Source organism: Heptranchias perlo, chromosome 1 (assembly GCF_035084215.1).
Source record: "Heptranchias perlo isolate sHepPer1 chromosome 1, sHepPer1.hap1, whole genome shotgun sequence".
NCBI lineage: Eukaryota > Metazoa > Chordata > Chondrichthyes > Hexanchiformes > Hexanchidae > Heptranchias > Heptranchias perlo.
In genome coordinates this window covers 123,530,447-123,549,145 of record NC_090325.1, presented here as the reverse complement: position 1 = coordinate 123,549,145, position 18,699 = coordinate 123,530,447, and the positions used below count along the sequence as shown (strand labels likewise).

At 43.7% G+C, this 18,699-nt stretch overlaps 1 long non-coding RNA gene across 2 annotated transcripts in view; it reads right to left on the bottom strand.

Moving 5' to 3' along the window:
• Positions 1 to 1,315: 1,315 nt before the first annotated feature.
• LOC137342694 (uncharacterized) overlaps positions 1,316 to 18,699 on the bottom strand; it is a 36,128-nt gene continuing 18,744 nt past the window's right edge. Inside the window, exons 2-5 of one of the 2 annotated variants that reach the window (XR_010967331.1) lie at positions 14,789 to 14,879; positions 8,631 to 8,785; positions 8,453 to 8,552; positions 1,316 to 2,272 (exon numbers count right to left, since the gene is read on the bottom strand). This is a non-coding gene — a long non-coding RNA (uncharacterized lncRNA). Of the gene's footprint in view, positions 2,273 to 8,452; positions 8,786 to 14,788; positions 14,880 to 18,699 lie in introns of both variants that reach the window. The other variant, XR_010967329.1, reaches the window with a different exon arrangement.

The following is an 18,699-nucleotide window of genomic DNA, read 5'->3' as shown; positions in this document are numbered from 1 at the left end:
TACCTGCTGCACCTGTATGTTGACTTTTTGTGTTTCATGTACGAGGACACCCAGATCCCTCTGTACCGCAGCATTTTGTAGTATTTCTCCATTCAAATAACATTTTGCTTTTTTATTTTTCCTCTCAAAGTGGATGACTTCACATTTTCCCACATTATATTCCATCTGCCAAATTTTTGCTCATTCGCTTAGCCTGTCAATATCCCTTTGCAGACACTTTGTGTCCTCATCGCAACTTGCTTTTCCACCTATCTTTGTATCATCAGTAAATTTAGCCACAAGACTCTCTGTTCCTTCATCCAAGTCATTGATATATATTGTGAATAGTTGAGGCCCCAGCACTGATCCCTGCGGCACCCCACGAGTTATAGATTGCCATTTTGAAAATGACCCTTTTATCCCGACTCTTTGTTTTCTGTTAGTTAGCCAATCCTCTATCCATGCCAGTATATTACCCCCAACACCATGAGGTCTTATAAAGCTGCACTCTAAATCTATCTCCAAATATTTGGATACCAACGCTCCCCTGTGTTTCACTACTGGGACAGAGAAAAAAAGCTAGCTGTTACCAATCTGCAAGTTACTGCTCCATCTTCAGTATCTACATGCCTCTGGGTCAGACTCCATCAATCTCCCTTACAACCTGCTCAGGCTGAACCTAACGGTGCACAGCCTCAGTGTTTTGTGATCTATTTACCCCACTTCCAGAACATTGGCATTTATGCCCCTCACCTTTGTTACTGTTAAAACCCTTATCCACACCTTCATTACCTCAATGATTCATTTTCTGACAATCCAACAGATTCATGGTCACTTTTAACACTCTTGTATCCTTTTATAAGAGAGCTGATCTAGGGTGTGGGGTGGGTGTAAATGTGGAGCTTTGTGAATAAAGGCTTGAAAGCAACTGAAGACTAGGCTCCAGTGTTCTATCCTTCACCACCTGGCTATCCAGTTTATAACACACTATACTACAATCTTTCCAAGTCCCACGACTAAAATATCTTCATATTCTGCTCAATGTGGACCTCTCCCCCTTCAAAGTATTCTGAGATGTTTCTCTATGTAATGTATATTTTTGTAACTGGGACTTAACCTTTGAGCCAGAGCTTATTCACTTAGTCTAAAAAAGAGCTGAATAAAGAAAACCTCTTAATGTGCCAACATACTGTACACAAAGGTATATGCAGGCTGTATGTTGGCACATATGCAGGGTTTTTTGCCACCTTTCAGTATTTTAGAACAACATATTGGAGCCATATTCAAACTAAGTTTTGATTAAAACCAGTTTAAAGAAAGGTCAGGACAGAAATGGGATAGTTAAAGGCAAGCAGACCAGTAGTGCCTATGTTAATTTAATGTCATAAATTTGATTATACAGCATCCATACCAACACGATTCCGCACTTAGCAAATTTAGAATAAATTGTTTCTTCTTATAAATGGACTAAGTTTGCAGTGGCAGACCCAAGGGGTGAAATTGGTGTTGGGCAGTAACGCAAAACAGGCGAAAATGAATCGGCAGCCCGTTTTACAGCACACCCGATTATCTTTTCCATTGAAATCATGGCTTCCCCATGGACAACTGGCAGCAGCATAACAGAGCACTGTAATTTTACAGAGTGCAGAATTTTCCAAGGAGTCATAGATTGAACCCACGTGGTCATACATGTACCTTTGATCAATGCCACCACTTACAACAACAGGAAAAGATATGAAACTATGTGGTTCAATGGCTTAGACACTGGCCTTTCACTTCTGGAAATAGGTTGAATTGTACTTCAGACTGATGAGATGAAAGTTTGCTCCATCACTTATGTGTCCCAGTGCAGTGAAAGGATGGCAGGTAGCCTTCCCTGCTTGGACGGGAGAAGAAAATTTACAACAGGCAGAGCTGTGGCAGTAGTTCTCCCTGCCTGATTTTCCCACTGTTTCCATTGCTATACCACTCGACGTGGGACGGTATAGTGGTGTGAAATCCAGCCACAAAGACCTTTTGCTGCTGACCCGGTATTTGTTGAGGCTCTACAGCAAGAGTCTGGTTTATAGCATTCACGTTCATGTTGCTTTCTTCCTGGAATGTATTTCAATCTGTCGTAGCTTTGCTTTTATTTGGAGCCTGAAAACATGTCTGTAGTAAATCATTTTCCTCCTATTTGCGAGATTGTATATATATTATAGCAGGGGGAAATGGGTTTTTATATATACATATATAGCTGTCCCTCAATACAACATCAACAAAAAGTGCTGGAAACATTCCGGTCAGGCAGCATCTGTGAAGAGAACAGACAAATCATTTTGGGTATGGACCCTTTCTCAGAACTGGAAGATAATACCGAGGAACCGCATTTAAAAAGGAACAAAACAAAAACAAAGGGAAAGGGGTAAAAACAAAACCGTGCACACAAGAAAAGAAATAGAACAACCTGTAAAGTGTTTAAGTGGAGAACAGGAATGGTTAATTGGCAGAAGTGATATTAATGTGAGACAACAGGAGGCATATTGAGAAAAATCAACGAAGACATATACAAGACACTGAAGGGAGAGAGCTAAGTGGTGAATAAACAGATAAATGTACAGAATCTTACAACACCAGGTTATAGTCCAACAATTTTATTTGAAAATCACAAGCTTTCGGAGGCTTTCTCCTTCGTCACCTGACGAAGGAGAAAGCCTCCGAAAGCTTGTGATTTTCAAATAAAATTGTTGGACTATAACCTGGTGTTGTAAGATCCTGTACATTTGTCAACCCCAGTCCATCACCAGCATCTCCACATCATGGCTACCAATAAACAGATAGAAAGGGAAGCATGAAAAGTTGTCATAGCAGAAAGGTTCCATTGACCCCAGAGCCTGGTGGAAGAAAAAGTACAAGTATAACACCAAGGGTGCAGACCACCTCACTCGCACTGTGTTCCAATGGGGGAGGTCATCCTCCCCCCCCCATTCCTGGAAACGTTGGCAAACCCATTCCTCAATACAACATGTTCTTTTACATTGTTGTTTTGGACAAAATGGGGGTAGTTTTCAACTTTGCCACCTGGGTGGTAACCTGGCGGAGAAGGTCGCCCATCCAAAGTAGAACCACCCAATTTTCATTCCATTGATTCTAAAATTAAAGTGCATTTGTTACTGAACAGGCAATTTTATTTTACTGTGGGGCAGTTTAATCGTGTGTGCCAGACTGGCAGAGTCAATGGCATTCCCCAGTGCAGATCACCTTGTTCTGCAGGCATTGGAGACCTACTTCTTCATAGGTCTCTGCATTTACCACTGGAACTATCTCCTCTGTGGATCCAGTGGGCCTGCAGGAGGCTAACAAACGACTTTGAATGTAAAAATGAGGAAAAGATGCAGGGAGTTCATTTTGGGCACTCTCCTGCATTGCAACAAGCTGCAATGCAAAAGCATTTACATTTTACTGCTTTAGAATTCTCACAGCTAAACATCCGTCAATCAATAATGCTGTTTCACACCTTGTTTTGGCCGCTATTCAGTGTAATTGAAATGCATATTCATCCAGTGCAATTGATGCTAATCAATGCTATTCATATTCAATTCATATTAATCAGTACTATTCCGTCTACTTACTGAGCAGTGAATAGCAGACCCTATTCGTTGCTATTCAGCTGCATTGAAATCCTATTGAGTAGCTTGAGAGAACTGGCAGCACATTTTTTATTTCATGCTTCCTCTTACCTTGAGTGTCAATTGAAAGAGTAGGTTTTAATAGTTAAATGTGTCTTACAGACCTGAGTCATGAAGATTCTAATATTCAGAAACAAGCATCATAGAATCTTACATCATAGAAGGAAGCTATTTGTCCCATCATGCCTTTGCCAGCTCTTTGAAAGAGCTATCCAATTAGTCCCACTCCCCTGCTTTTTCCCCATAGCCATGCAACTTTTTCCTCTTCAAGTACATATCCAATTCACTTTTGAAAGTTACTATTGAATCAGCTTCAACCACTCTTTCAGGCAGGGAATTCCAGATCATAACAATTCTCTACAAAAAATAATTCTTCTTATCTGCCCCCAGTTCTGATGCCAATTATGTTAAATCGACATCTTCTGGTTACCAACCCTCCTGCCACTGGAAACAGTTAATCCCTATCTGATCTATCAAAAACCCTTCATAATTTTGTACATCTCTATTAAATCTCCCCATTAACTTTCTCTGCTCTAAGGAGAACAATCCCAGCTTCTCCAGTCTCTCCACATAACAGAAGTCCCTCATCCCCGGAACCAGAGAAACACAGAAACATAGAAAATAGGAGCAGGAGTAGGCCATTCGGCCCTTCGAGCCTGCTCCATCATTCAATATGATCATGGCTGATCCTCTATCTCAATATCATATTCCTGTTCTCTCCTCATACCCCTTGATGCATTTTGTGTCTAGAAATCTATCCAGCTCCTTCTTAAATATATTCAGTGACTTGGTCTCCACAGCCTTCTGTGGTAGAGAATTCCACAGGTTCACCACCCTCTGAGTGAAGAAATTTCTCCTCATCTCAGTCCTAAATGGCCTGCCCCATGTCCTGAGACTGTGATCCCTCGTTCTAGACCCCCAATCAAGGGGAAACATCCTCCCTGCATCCAGTCTGTCTAGCCCTGTCAGAATTTTATATGTTTCAATGAGATCCCCTCTCATTCTTCTAAACTCGAGTGAATACAGGCCGAGTCCACCCAATTTCTTCTCATACAACAGTCCTGCCATTCGAGGAATCAGTCTGGTGAACCTTCGCTGCACTCCCTCTACGACAAGTTCATCCTTTCTTAGGTAAGGAGACCAAAACTGCACACAATACTCCAGGTGCGATCTCACCAAGGCCCTGTATAACTGCAGTAAAACATCCTTGCTCCTGTACTCAAATCCTCTTGCAATGAAGGCCAACATACCATTTGCCTTCCTAACTGCTTGCTGCACCTGCATGTTTGCTTTCAGTAACTGGTGTACAAGGACACCCAAGTCCCTTTGTACATCAACATTTCCCAATCTATCACCATTTAAATAATACTCTGCCTTTCTGTTTTTCCTTCCGAAGTGGATAACTTTACATTTATCCACATTATACTGCTTCTGCCATGTATTTGCCCACTCACTCAACTTGTCTAATTCGCCTTGAAGCCTCTTTGCATCCTCTTCACAACTCACAATTCCACCTAGTTTTGTGTCTTCAGCAAACTTGGAAATATTACATTTGGTTCCCTCATCCAAATCATTGTGAATAGCTGGGGCCAAAGCACTGATCCCTGCGGCACCCCACTAGTCACCGCCTGCCACCCCGAAAAATACCCATTTATTCCTACTCTCTGTTTCCTGTCTGTTAACCAATTTTCAATCCATGCCAGTATATTACCCCCAACCCCATGTGCTTTAATTTTGCACACTAACCTCTTATGTGGGACTTTAACACAGGCCTTCTGAAAATCCAAATACACCACATCCACTGGTTCTCCCTTATCTATTCTACCAGTTGCATCCTCAAAAAACTCCGGTAGGTTTGTCAAACACAATTTCCCTTTCATCAATCTTTGTTGACTTTGTCTAATCCCATTGATATTTTCTAAGTGTCCTGTTACCACATCCTTTACGATAGACTCTAGAATTTTCCCTACTACTGATATTAAGCTAACCGGTCTGTAATTCCCTGTTTTTTCTCTTCCTTCTTTTTTAAATAATGGGGTTACATTTGCCACCCTCCAATCTGCAGGAACTGTTCTATAATCGATAGAATTTTGGAAGATGACAACTAATGCATCCACTATTTCCATGGTTACCTCTTTTAGTACTCTGGGATGCAGATTATCTGGCCCCAGGGATTTATCGGCTTTCAGTCCTATTAATTTCTCCAGCACTATCTTTTTACTAATACTAATTTCCTTTAATTCCTTCTTCTCACTAGACCCTCACTAGCATTTCTGGGAAGTTATTTGTATCCTCTTCCATGAAGACAGAACCAAAGTATTTGTTTAATTGCTCTGCCATTTCCTTGTTCCCCATTATAAATTCTCCCGTTTCTGACTGTAAGGGACCTACATTTGTCATCACTAATCTTTTTCTTTTTACATACTTGTAGAAGCTTTTACAGTCCGCTTTTATGTTCCTTGCAAGTTTATTCTCATATTCTATTTTTCCCCTCTTGGTCCTTTTTTGCTGAATTCTAAACTACTCCCAATCCTCAGGCTTAATACTTTTCTGGCAACTTTATATGACTCCTCTTTGGATCTAATACTATCGTTAATTTCTTTTGTTAGGCATGGTTGGGCCGCTTTTCCTTGTGTGTTTTTGTGCCAGAAAGGAATGTGTAACTGTTGCAATTCATGCATTCGTTCCTTAAGTGTTAGCTATTGCCTATCAACCGTCATGCCTTTTAATGAAGCTCCCCAATCTATCATAGCCAACTCACTCCTCATACCTTTGTAGTTTCCTTTCTTTAGATTTAGGACCCTAGTTTCGGATTGGACGACTTCACTTTCCATCTTAATGAAGAATTCTATCATGTTATGGTCATTCTTCCCTAAAGGACCCCGCACAACAAGATTATTAATTAACCCCTTCTCATTGCACAATGCCCAATCTAGGATAGCCTGTTTCCTGGTTGGCTCCTCAACGTACTGGTCTAAAAAACCATCTCATACACACTCCGGGAATTCATCCTCCACAGTATTATTGCTAATTTGGTTTGGCCAGTCTATATATAGATTAAAGTCACCCATGATTACTGTAGTACCCTTGTTACATGCATCTCTAATTTCCTGTTTGATGCCATCCCCTACATTACCACTACTGTTTGGAGGCCTATAGACAACTCCCACCAGTATTTTCTGCCCCTTGGTGCTTCTTAACTCCACCCAGACTGATTCTACACCTTGATTTTCTGAGCCAATATCCTTTCTCACTCTTGCTCTGATTACATCCTTTACTAACAACGCCACCCCATCGCCTTTTCCTTTTTGCCTGCCCTTCCTAAATATTGAATACCCTTGAATATTCAGTTTCCAGCCTTGGTCACCCTGTAATTATATCGTATCCGTTTACATCTATTTGTGCTGTTAATTCGTCTACCTTATTACGAATGCTTCGTAATAAGGTAGACGAATTAACAGCATTTTTAACATTTTTAGACATCTTAACATTTTTTTGTAATATGACCCTATTTGTCTTATTACCATTTTTTCTTACCCGGACCCTATTTGTTAGTGCACTCTTGTTTGTACGCTCTGTCCCTTCCTGATACAATCTGGTTATCCTTACCCCTATCACTTTCCTGCACTGCTCCCTTGTCTTTTCTCTTTAGCATTCTAGATTCCTCTCCACCGGGACCCTCCCCCCCACCTTATTTAGTTTAAAGCCCTATCTACCTCCCTAGTTATTCGATTCGCTAGAATTCTGGTCCCAGCATGGTTCAGGTGTAGTCTGTCCCAACAGAACACCTCTCTCTTTCCCCGTGGTGCCAGTAACCCACAAATCGAAACCCACTTCTTCAACACCAATCTTTGAGCCACACATTCATCTCCCTGATCATATTGACCTTATGCCAATTTGCTCATGGCTCAGGTAATAATCCAGAGATTATTACCTTTGTGGTTCTGCTTTTTAATTTAGTCCTAGCTGCTCAAACTCTCTCAACAGAACCTTTTTGTTAGTCCTACCTATGTTGTTGGTACCCATGTGGACCACGACAACTGGACCCTCCCCCTCCCACTCCAAGTTCTTCTCCAGGCCGGAAGAGATGTCCTTAACCCTGACACCGGGTTGGCAACATAGCCTTCGGGACTCATGCTCCTGGCTGCAGAGAACAGTGTCTATCCCCCAACTATACTGTCGCCTACTACAACCACTTCCTTTTTACTCCCCCCACTTGAACGGCTTCCTGCACCATGGTGCCGTGGTCAGTTTGCTCGTCCTCCCCGCAGTCCCCGCACTTGTCCACAAGGGTTGCAAGAACCTCAAATCTATTGGACAAGCGCAGGGACTTAGGCTCCTGCAATACTACCTCCTGGATTCCCGTACCTGCCTCACTCGCAGTCACACCCTCCTGTCCCTGACCACGTGTCAATTCTAAAGTATTTAATCTAAGGGATGTGACTGCCTCCTGGAGCAAAAGGTCCAGGTAGCTTTCTCCTTCCCTGATGTCTCGCAATGTCCGCAACTCGGACTCCAGCTTCTCAACTCGGAGCCGAAGTTCCTCGAGTCGCAGACACTTACCGCAGATGTAGTCGCCCTGAACAAAAATGTTCATAAGCTCCCACATATTGCAGCAGCAACACATCTCCTGTTCTCCCATTATTTTATTTATTTAATTAATTAGTTTAGTGTTAATCAAATTATTTACCTTGTTTAATTTATTAAATTAATTAAATTAAGTTTAGTTTTTAAAATTTAGTTATATGCTATATGTTAATTTAAAACTCAGCCCACAATCACTACCAATCACTGACCTGCCTCACCTGTGACGTCACACTGCAGTTTGCTCTTGTTGCAGGTCTCCTGCTGCTTTTATCCCCATTCTCGGGCCTCGATCTGCTGCTGCTCAGGTCCGCCGCCATTCTGCGGAAAAAGTTAGGAAAAGCAAGGCAAAGCAAAGGAGCACCTCCTTCCCCCACTTCACCGAACTCCCACACTTACCAAACTCCCAAGTTGTTCACTCTGTGCCTGCTGCACTCAGTGTCGGTTGCACTCACAGGCTCATTCTCGTAAATCTCCTCTGCACCCTCTCCAAGGTCTTGATATCCTTTGTAAAGTGTGGTGCCCGGAATTAGAGACAATACTCCAGCTGAGACCTAACCGGTGATTTATAAAGATTTAGCATAACTTGTTGTTGTTTTTGTACACTATGCCTCTATTTATAAAGCCCAGGATCCTGTGTGCTTTTTTAACAGTGTTATCAAATTGTTCTGCCACCTTCAAAGATTTGTGTATGTGAATCCCCAGGTCTCTCTGTTCCTGCACCCCCTTTGTAATTGTACCATTTATTTATATAGCCTCACCTCATTCTTCCTTTCAACTAAGAGTGCATTCATGCATCTAAATCAAAGGGTTGTAAGTTCAAGCCCTACTCTATGACTTGAGTACATAACAGACAGGTGAAGCCTTGGTTTAATGTTTCACCCAAATATCTGACAATGCAGTACTGATGGAGTGCTGTATAGTCAGAGATTTGAATGAAACATTAAACAAAGGCTCTATCTTTCTGTTCCAGTGGTTCAGATAGACATTAAGGATCACATGGCACTAAATGAAGATGAGCAGGGAGTTCTGGTGTCCTGGCCAACATTCCTACTTCAACCAACATCACCAAAAGAGATTAATTGGTCATTCCTCTTATTTGCTGTTTGTAGGACCTTACTGTATACAAAATAGACACTGTGCTTGCCTACAAAGGAACAGTGACTGCACTTTAAAATATTTCATTTTATGTGATTTGGGATGTTTTTGAGAGATGTAATAAGGCTATATATAAATACAAGTTATTTCTTTCTTACTTTTAGCTCTCAGCAATTCATGATATAAACCGGAAGTGATCTTTTTGTAGGAATACCACAGACAATGCTTTCCACAACCAGTGTTATACCAACAGAGAGTTAAATATTATTGCTCACTTTCCAATTCATCAAAGTTTTTTTGAACCAAACAGAGACATCAGCCTCATGATGCTTCCTTATATTGTTTCCAAGGCTTGGATGATGCCCTTATTTGTGATCAGTTTTGATGTGGCATTCTCTTTCTATTAGGTCAATCTTCAAAGCCTTCAATAAATATCTGCATGAAAGGTTGCAACACAAGCATAAGACAGTGGGTACCCTATGGAGGTGGATAGGGAATTGGATGAAAGGCAGAAAGCAGCAGGTACTAGTTAGGAGAGTGATATCAAGCTGGGAGATGTACTAAGTGGAGTGCACCAGCAATCATTGCTGGGGCCCCTACTGTTTCTAATCTTTATAAATGACCTGGGTTTAGAAATGCAATGCAAGTTGGTCAGATTTCCAGTTGATATTAAATTTATTAAGGGAGAGGAGGAACAGCGGAGACCAATGAAGCAACCAAAAAACGACCGAGCACAATGACCTAGAACATCTGCAAGGGCATAGTGCCAGCAATTATGCTGGGATCATGCCCACTGAAGAACTCTGAGTTTGACCCCACCACAGTCCATAAGGTTGGGAACAGCGCCTACAGAATGGTCCTTTAGTGGTTTAGCGGGGGGGGGGGGGGGGGGGGGTGGGGGCGAGGGGGGGTTGCATTTGCATTGCCTTCACCAATATACCAGTGGAGCTGGCCTGCTTGGAAAGGGTGCCTGGTCCCCCTCTCTGGAAGAACAATCGGTGTGCCATTAGTAACCCCGCCCCTAAAATTGATGGCCCGGGTCTCAAATTTTCTCCACGAGTGCGTTTTTCACTCATCCGCACCCGCCACCCCCACCCCCCACCCCCCGCCCCCGCCCACCTGCAACTCGCCCTGAGTTTAAATTGACCCTAGAGTTTTGGAGCCTAGCAGGATTTCCATCCCTCTGCCTTCAGTTCCTGAATTCCCAATATGTGCTCCTAGCATGCAAAGCTCCATGTTGGGAGCATGCATTTGGAAAATCTGCCCTTAAATTTAATAGGATAAATTATTCAGCCTGAAGAGCAAAATGTTGAGCATGTGACTTTATCCTTATAGTGTACTCACCTTTTATTTTCTCTAGACCTTGAAATAATTTTGGAAATTTGTGGTTGTATTTCTCTTTTGCAAAGTCCACCATGTCAACTTTGGAGGTTAAGTTTAGGGCACTCATTGCTAGTTTTCCTAACAACATTTTCTCACTCTTTGAACAACCTACATTTTCTGTTCCTTCTTTTGTTTATGTTCCCAGAAAACACTCTCTCACATCTAATTGGTTTTATCCAGGACCAAACAGAATTTAATCTAGGTGTCTGAGAGATTTTGTTTTCTGTAAGAACCACAGAAACATCTGCTCAGTGTCTATTTTAATGTGAACTGAATAACTGTCATTTAGCAATAGGTTCACTGCAATCTGTTTCTTCCCTTGGTATATATGAAAGCTTGAGTTTCTTCAGACAATTCTCTCACCACACAGCTTGATTTGCAAACATTTATGTAACGTCCCTTCTCTAAACATTTCTGAAAACATATTGTGAAATTCTCCTCCATGATTCTGTCCAAAATTGGTGAAGGCTGGTGGAAAATTCAGATGAAGAGATCTACAGTCGCCTCACTGCCCTGACCAGGATTTCCAACGCCTGCCCCCACTGGGATGGCCAATGGCCTGACATTCCCTGCCCGCTTTAAGGAAATGGTGGCGGAAAGGTGGGGACCGGGTCCCTGGCAGATTTGCATCATATCCACCCCAGTCACCGCTACATCCCAACACCGCCTCATGGAAGGTGACGGTAAGCACTGGGAATAAAAACAACAACTTATTAGCACCCTTAATATAGAAAATCATCTTAAGGCACATGACAGAGACATAATCAGACAAAAATGGATGTGGGGCCAAAGGAGGTGTAAGGGGGGGATGACCAAAAGCTTGATCAAAGAGGTGGATTTTAAAGACATTCCAAAGTGTGGGACCTAGGCAGGTGAAGGCAAGGCCACCAATAGTGGCCAAAGGTGGGAAAGGGGCGCACAAGAGGATAGAGTCGAAGGAACAGAGAGTTTTGAGGGAGTTGTAAGCCTGGAGGAGGTTACAGAAATAGGAATGGGTGAGGCCATGAAGGGATTTAAAGACAGGGATGAGAATTTTAAATTGGAGGTGTTGGAGGACTGGGAGCCCATGTAGGTCAGCAAGACAAGGTCCCACATGGCAGACTGGTCAAAAAAGTAAATGCCCTTGGGATCCAAGGGAAAGTGGCAAATTGGATCTAAAATTGGCTCAGTGGCAGGAAGCAAAGGATAATGGTCGAGGGCGTTTTTGTGACTAGAAGGCTGTTTCCAGTGGGATTCCACAGGGCTCAGTTCTAGGTCCCTTGCTTTTAGTGGTATATATTAATGATTTAGACTTAAATGTAGAGGGCATGATTAAGAATTTCACAGATGATACAAAAATTAGCCGTGTGGTTGATAGTGAGGAGGATAGCTGTAGACTGCAGGAAGATATCAACGGACTAGTCAGGTTGGCAGAAAAGTGGCAAATGGGATTCAATCCGGAGAAGTGTGAAGTAATGCATTTGGGGAGGGCAAACAAGGCAAGGGAATACACAATAAATGGGAGGATACTGAGAGGTGTAGAGGAAGAGAGGGTCCTTGGAGTGCATGTACACAGATCCCTGAAGTTAGCAGGACAGGTAGGTAAGGTGGTTAAGAAGGCATTGGGGATACTTTCCTTTATTAGCCAAGGCATAGAATATAAGAGCAGGGAGGTTATACTAGAACTGTATAAAACACTAATTAGACCACAGCTTGAGTACAGCGTACAGTTCTGGTCACATTACAGGAAAGAGGGTACAGAGGAGATTTACAAAGATGTTGCCAGGACTCGAAAATTTTAGCTATGAGAAAAGATTGGATAGGCTGGGGTTGTTTTCTTTTGAACAGCTGAGGGTGATTTAATTGAGGTGTATAAAATTATGAGGGGCCTGGATAGAGTGGATAGGAAGCACCTATTTCCAATAGCCAAGGGGCATAGATTTAAAGTAGAAGGATTAGAGGGGAGCTGAGGAAAAATGTTTTCACCCAGAGGGTGGTAGGGGTCTGGAACTCACTACCTGAATGGGTGGTAGAGGCAGAAACCCTCATCACACTTAAAAAGTACTTGGGTATGCATTTGAAGTGCCATAACCTACAAGGGTACGGACCAAGTGCTGAAAAGTGGGATTAGGCTGGGTAGCCGAATGGCCTCCTTCTGTCATAAATTTATCTATGTTTCTAAGAACAGGACAGATGGGTGAGCAGGACTTGGTGCAGGATTGGAGACAGACATTAGAGTTTTGAATGAACTAAAATTTACAAAGCATGGAGGATGGGAGGCCAGCCAGGAGAGCATTGGAATAGTCAAGTCTGGAAGTGACAAGGCCCCAAGTTAGATAGAGTGGGAGAGCCTCCTCTCCCTCCAATTTGGGTCCAGCACTTACTTATTGAAGGTCTCAGACTTAGCCAACACCTTTATTGGGAGTCTTGAATTAATCTTCAGGGTGCTTCTGCCCTTTTAAGGTGCCTCACTGCTTCTTCTGGTGCTGCAATAGCATCTTTGCTGCGGCACTGCTGGACTTCCCTCAGTTGCACTGGTGGGTTCTCTCTCTCCAGTATGGGAATCCCACCAGGACCCTGCCATGCATATCAAATGAACCCTGAACCAGGGAAATGGCTGGAGTTGGGGCGGATTCAGAGGGCTGTGAGGACGTCCTGCCCCACTTGAACTCTGTCCTAAAAAAGCCAATTTCCTGCCCCCCATTATCTCTCTCTAGTTACCTCTTGGATGACTAGGTGATTTGCCACACCACTAATACACTCCTGGACTACTTTGTTGCAGAGTTCTTGTCCTGAATCTCCTCAGATAAAGTTACAGCAGTGCAGCAGCAGAAAGTCCAGGGAAATTCAGGGCCCGAGATTTTTGTCTTGGCTTCATTGTTGCCACGCATTGTAAGGCAATATTATGTATGACCACGCTTACTTCAGCAACGTTACGGATACCAATAAATTTCTTCCTCACTTGCTCCCAGGATCAGTTCACGTGACATTGCATTCATCCTTTCAGCAACCTGTATCCAGGCTGTACTGGCACTGCTCTTCAATAGAGTATGCCCCTCTTCTCCATATAAGAGCATACTTCTCTGGAGAACCTTCGGCAGCAGGACCTCCAAAACTGCAACCATGAATGTTGCAGTTTACCTTCATGTATGACCATAGCCACTGTTAGATCCTCAGTGGAAGCTAGCCTTAAGGACAAATAGCAGCCCTTTGAGATTGTTGGGATACACTCCCACCACATCATCCAATGCCAATGCCTAGGAGGAGAAGATTGCAAAGGCCAACGTTGACCTGGACTGAGCATTATACTTCACCCTGTGTCATCCATTCCTACAGTGGTAAACATGAAAACTGATACATTCAGCCAGGGATGTCCATTAGTGAATTACAGGATTAATTCAGTCTTATATGCAGCCCTTTAATAGTTTCCGATAGTGAATATACAGTTAGAATGAAGTCCTGTGGAGGAAGTAACGTGTAGCTTCTTATAGAATGGCATTGACAGAGGGTGTGTCTGACCTATCAGTTGAGGAATATCATGTGGCATAGAAGATCTAAAGAGTGGCAGAAGAATAAAACTAAGCATTTACTTTTGGAGAGACCAAGAGTAAGACTGAATGTTTATCAATCAAAGATACTGTCAACATTTGATAACATGTGAATTCTGAATTCACAGGTAACTCATCAACCCTTCCACATTGTTATAATCCAGTCATCCTGGGTCTGGTATTTCTGCCAATACCAGCAGTACTTTTATCTCACTTATGTCTCTAGGTAACATAATTTGGAAAGTCCACCACTGTAAAACTGTCATGACCAGTACATTAGCACTGTCTAAAAATGTTGCACCAATTAGGACGAAAAAAGCATAATATGAAAATTAGCAATTGCTTTCATTGTGCACTTTGTTGGTAGATTTTCTGAGTGCCATTGTAGTTTCTGTTATGGAGGCCAACAGGCCTATTAGCTTGCAACTTATTCTGTTCAATAGTCTAATTAGCAGAGAAAAGTTCCATGTAGAAGGGTGCCAGATCAGGGTCTTAATTCAAGACAATAAACTATTCTGTGGGGCATGATATTGGAGGAGTCACACCCACCTGAATGATTATGAAGAATCTCCAATTTCAAAGTCAATCAGCAATTATCATAATGAAGTTGTTACATTTCATCTGAATGCCATGTAGGATTCTAGAGTTAAAAGGAAATACAGAAAGTGCATTTAGAAGTTTTTTTTACACATAAAAGAAATAACATCCAAAATCAATTTTTTTCAGTCTTCTTGAGGATTGTATTATTGTCAATTAGAAGCAGATATATTTCTGAATGACCCATTTCTGAGATGACTCACTTCTGAATGAAGCATCTATTTGCATGGATCAACAATGTTCTGATTCAAGTCGTAAGCTATAAGAACATAAGAACATAAGAAATAGGAACAGGGTAGGCCATATGGCCCCTCGAGCCTGCTCCGCCATTCAATAAGATCATGATGTGGAGATGCCGGTGATGGACTGGGGTTGACAATTGTAAACAATTTTACAACACCAAGTTATAGTCCAGCAATTTTATTTTAAATTCACAAGCTTTCGGAGGCTTCCTCCGTTCACATCGTTCACCTGACGAAGGAGGAAGCCTCCGAAAGCTTGTGAATTTAAAATAAAATTGCTGGACTATAACTTGGTGTTGTAAAATTGTTTACAATAAGATCATGGCTGATCTTCGACCTGAACTTTACTTTCCCACCCGACCTCCATATCCCTTAATGCCCCCTAGAGTGCAAAAATCTATCTATCTCAGCCTTGAATATACTCAACGACTCAACATCCACAGCCCTTTGGTGTAGAGAATTCCAAAGATTCACAAACCTCTGAGTGAAGAAATTCCTCCTCACCTCAGTCTTAAATGGCCGACACGTTATCCTGAGACTATGCCCTCTAGTGCTAGACTCTCCAGCCAGGGGAAACATCCTCTCAGCATCTACCATGTCAAGCCCTCTCAGAATCGTATATGTTTCAATGAGATCACCTCTCATTCTTCTAAACTCCAGAGAACATGGGCCCATTTTACTCAATCTCTCATCACAGTAAACTCTCTCATCCCAGGAATCATTCCAGTGAACCTTTGTTGGACCGCCTCTAAGGCAAGTATATCCTTTCTTAGATAAGGAGACAAAAACCGTATACGGTACTCCAGATGTAATCTCACCAAAGCCCTGTACAACTGTAGCAAGGCTTCCTTATTCTTGTACTCTAATCCACTTGCAATAAAGGCCAACATTCCATTTGCCTTCCTAATTGCTTGCTGAACCTGCATGCTAACTTTCTGTGTTTCTTGTACAAGGACACCCAGATCTCTCTGAACACCTAGATTTACTAGCTACTCACCATTTAAAAAATGTACTGTTTTTCTACTCTTCCTACCAAAGTGAATAACCTCACATTTCCCCACATTATGCTCCATCTGCCACCTTCTTACTCATTCACTTAACCTGTCTATATCCCTTGGCAGACTCTTTGGGGCCGATTTTCAGGTAACGGAGCGGGTGCATTGGAAGCTCCGAAAATCGCTAAAATGCGGAGCGGGTTCGGAACCCGGCTCTAACCTGCTGACTTCCGGGTTCCCCAGTGACGCGTCTGGGTGCATGCGCACCTCCCGAATGCGTGAGTCCCACCAGCAATTAAAGCCGACGGGATGATAATTTGCATAGTTTGTCCGATAGTTGAGGTACTTGAACCACTTGATTGTCTGGACATTTTGGCAGGGGTGCGATTTTGAAGAATACTCAGCATGTTTCCCGTGCTGTGGGAAACACTCCCTGTTGCAACAGACTTGCTTCAACCAGCAGCCAGTGAGAGTTGCAAATGCTAATTTGATAGGTGGGGGAAAACGGCATTTATTGCAGCAGGGCATTCTGTCACTTCAGACAAAGTTTTGGCTGCAAGATCTTTGTGTTTCCAGTCAAAATTCTTACTTTCCACCCAAAACTCTGCTGTGCAAACATATTTAACTACTTTGCGGACCCCCTCAAACTGATACCGTCAGGATGGGGGTCACCATGACTGCATTCACCACTACATTCGAGGATGAGGAAGATCACCAGCCTCGCCAGGCATGGCATCCACCTCCGCCACGTGGAGCTCCACAACACAGTGCTGCGCCACAGGCATCTGCACAGGAGCACGGAGGGCAACAACAGAATGAGCGACGTCGCAGGCGGCACTACCCTCGCAACAGGGTCTACAGACTGAGGCTCAGCTTCCTGGACCTCTCTGAGGAGCAGTGCATACGAAGGCTCGGAGTCAGGTAGTCGCAGACATCTGCAGCCTCCTTCATACTGAGCTGCTCCTGGCTGGGCCGAGCAGAATTTCCTTACCTGTCACTGTCAAAGTCACTACTGCCCTCAAATTCTTCGCCTTCAGATCATTCCAGGGTGCCACCGGGGACATCGCCGGGGTCTCTCGGTCGTCTGCACACAAGTGCATAAGGCAGGTCACCAACGGCTTGTTTCGCAGGGCCTCGCACTATGTCAACTTCCCCATGGACGACCTCAGCCAGACAGAGAGGGCAGTGAGATTCCACGCTGTGGCTGGCTTCCCACGGGTGCAGGGTGTAATCGATTGCACCCATATAGCAATACGAGCACCTCCACACGAGCCAGGACTGTTCATCAACATGAAGGGCGATAACTCCATCAAAACTCAGCTCATTTGGAACCACCGCAAGAGATTCCTTCACGTGTGCGCCAGATCAATTCATATTGTGTGTGCTGAATGTTAACGTTCTGTCACCAGACGTTTGTCGGGTGCCAGTCTCGGCGTCCCTGATGGACAGGCACTCAAAGGTACGGCTCAGCTCTAGCGCCCCCTTCTCCAGGTCTGTGAGGACGACGATCTGTTATGGCCCCCCTCCGGTCCTTGCCCTCTCCCGTGCATACTGGGCTCTCTTCTCCTTTAAGGAGAGAAATTTCAGACGCGTGAGTAAGTGATGATGACGTGGCCAACCGATGAATGCATTAGTTTGGGTGCGGCTGACCGTGAAAGAGATTCATCAGAGCGTGAGAATGAGACAGAGCCATGACATTGTATGAGGATTGGGTTGAGTGGTAGTGGTGGGATGAGTACTGGGGAGGTGAGGAATTGGTGAGTAAGTGCAGGTAAGTTGAGGATGAGGTTTGAGTGGGTGTGAGGAGTGATGCGATAGAGTAGTGTTGGCAGTGCAGAATGAGTTGGGGGGCGGGGGCGGTGATGTGGAAGATGGATTGTAGGAGAATGCGTAAGTGTACTCACTTTGGCTGACCTAGTTAGGTCATTGAAGCGCTTCCTGCACTGGATCCAGGTGTGGGATATGTTGCTCCTGCTGGTGACCTCCTCTGCCACCTCGAGTCAGGCCTTCTTAGTGGCAGAGGCAGGCCACTTCCTCCCGTCCCATGGGTAGAAGACATCCCTCCTCCTCCTCCTCACCCCATCCAGTAGCACCTGGAGTGAGGCTTTGCTGAATCTTGGAGCAGCCTTGCACCTGTGCTGCTCCATTGTGCTTTGTGGGTGTTTGCTCCAGGAGCAGCCATTGGAGGACTGCCCCTTTAAATAGAGCTCCTCCAGCTGACAGCTTGTGAGGTGGGTGCGCAGTCCGCCTGCTGTGCAGCTTTTGTACGACAAGCCAGGAAGCCACGTTAAGTGGCTCCACTTGACCCGTGATTGTGTGGGGAACGGACAGATTTTATTGGGCAGGTTACCCACGTGCCCAATTGCCGCCCCCCCGCCCCACTGCCATTCTGCCTCCCTGCTAATATCAGGGCCTTTGTGCCCTCCTCACAACTTACTTTCCCACTTACCTTTGTATCATCAGCAAACTTGGATACATTACACTTAGTCCCTTCATCTAAGTCATTAATATAGATTGTAAATAGCTGAGGCCCCAGCACAGATCCTTGCAGCACCCCATTAGTTACAGCCTGCCAACCTGAAAATTACACATTTACCCCTATTCTCTGTTTTCTGTCAGTTAACCA